This window comes from Nomascus leucogenys, chromosome 16, assembly GCF_006542625.1.
Source record: "Nomascus leucogenys isolate Asia chromosome 16, Asia_NLE_v1, whole genome shotgun sequence".
Taxonomy (NCBI): Eukaryota; Metazoa; Chordata; class Mammalia; order Primates; family Hylobatidae; genus Nomascus; species Nomascus leucogenys.
Window position 1 is genome coordinate 8530803 of NC_044396.1, and position 2220 is coordinate 8533022.

Below are 2220 nucleotides of genomic sequence, written 5' to 3' on the forward strand. Positions count from 1 at the left end.
CTGGCTCACTGCAACCTCTGCCTCCCGGGTTCAAGCAATTCTCCTGCCTCAGCCTCCAGAGTAAATGGGATTACAGGCACCCACCACCATGCCCAGCTAATTTTTGTACTTTTAGTAGAGATGGGGTTTCACCATGTTGGCCAGGATGGTCTCGATCTCTTGACCTCGTGATCCACCCTCCTCAGCCTCCCAAAGTGCTGGGATTACAGGTGTAAGCCACCATACCCAGCCCTGAACTACTTTTTTTTTTTTTTAACAAGGAGCACGTGCACTTTATTGAATGCCATTGTAGAAAAGTGTGTGAGGATAAAGGGCTGATACAGGACTTGGCTCTGGGGGCAGGGCAAGGAATGGAAGATGAAGTGTGTGGGATACAGGTCACGGGCAGAGCTCCTGGACTGGGTGATGCCTCCTGATCTATCAATAGACTCGGAAGATCAACACTGGGATGATGATGAGCAGAATGGTCATGACGATGTCCACGATCAGGGCCCAGATGTTCAGGCACTTGGCGGTGGAGGCATAGGCCTGGGCCCTGGTCAGGTCACCAACCATCTTCCTGTCCCTAGACTTCATGGAGTATGCAAATGCTATGAAGCCCAGGCAGCCGGAGTTCATGAAGAGGGCGTTGAACAGTGACCAGATGACATGGTCAGGCATGGAGGTCTCGCTGTGGAAGTGGATCATGGTGGACGTCGGGGGAGCAGGGTTGTGAGGCGTGCCCCCACCACAGCCACCTCATGCTCCTCCTTGAGCATCTCATAATTGCAGGGGTGGCCGCTGTTGGCAGGAGTGAAGAAGGTTTGGAAAGTGTGGTTCATGGTGTCCAGGGAAGACCAGCTGTGGTCAGGTTGCTGGGATGGTTCTCAGTAGGCCCTCCTCCTCCCCAGTAGTTTCAATTTCTCCTGAACTATTAATTTAATGAAGAAGCCCTTTTCTTGTTATCAGTCAATGCAAAGGTAAACTTCAGCCAAGCTTACCTACATAAACTGTTAAAACACAGATTGCAGGGCATCTCTTCCAGAGTTAATGATTCAGTAGGTCTGGAATGGGGCCAAGAATTTTGTTGCTCCAAGTGAAACTGATGCCATTGTTATAGATGAAGCAAAAAGACAGTCTGGAAAGGCATGATAAAACCCTAAAATATATTAACCCTTCGAGTCTTAGGGAAATGCAAGAGAACAGGTTATAAGAGTGGGTGCAATTCTGATTTTTATCAGAACCAAAGAAACAGTGTCACTGGATATTCCTTAGAATATGGTTTCCAAAAGTCATGGAAGCAGACAAGGCTTCAGCAGAAATGACGTCATATTGAGTTAGTCCATATCCATAGAGTAAAGAGATGCTCTGTTCTGCTAGTGAGCTTGGTGAGACTTCCAAACCCCTTCTGAAAAGAAAACGTCACGGGTTTTAAGGCAGACTGATATTTAGAGCCACCTTAATATGGAAAAATGAGACAGCATACAGGAAGAGATCTCACAGGCCAGGAGTAAGGGATGTCGAGATAATCAAGAGAGATGGACTCTCTAAAAACAAGCTGGAGGAGCACACTCCCCAGCCAGCTGTCATAACCTACATGGGGTAGACAAAAGCAGAATAAGAACACTATCCTTCAACTCTGGACAGAGTCTGACTTTGTAATTTGAGAACAGGGCAGAACATGACAATGTGATGGATGCCCTATTCCTCTTCCTGCCTGCGTAATATTGCTTAGGATCTCTTTAGTGCCAGAGGCAATTTCAGGGGCTCTACAGAACATGATTGTATCTGGGGACTTTTAAGTTCCAACTGTGAGATCGGTTTATAGGACATTTTTCTAAAATGAATTGTTACATGTTTTGGTCTCTGCTCCTGATTCTCACTGCCTTTGCGAGATTGGCTATTTTAAAATCCTACTTTAACCATGAATGAGCAACATGATTCTTTCATGTGGGGAAAGAGATTGCTGTTGTTATATCCACAATTGATCTTTCCTATTTCTCTAAGATTGGGTTGGCTGAGAAAGGGATCACCTTCCTTGTCCTCTTCTTTCCTTCCACTTGAGAAGCAGTAAGAAGGATAGCCAAGTGTCACTGACAGTCACAGAGCCTCATGTACTATGGGAGTTCAAACATGTACAATTCAATTTAGGAAAGGGAATTGCTCTCTGAGTATCATTAAGCCATTAAGCATTTTTTATTATAAAACAGGAAAGGCAGGACATGAGCCGGGAGAGGGCAA

General features: G+C 45.8%; 1 pseudogene; it reads right to left on the reverse strand.

Moving 5' to 3' along the window:
- Positions 1–420: 420 nt before the first annotated feature.
- LOC115830701 lies at positions 421–821 on the reverse strand (annotated as a pseudogene).
- Positions 822–2220: the final 1399 nt, after the last annotated feature.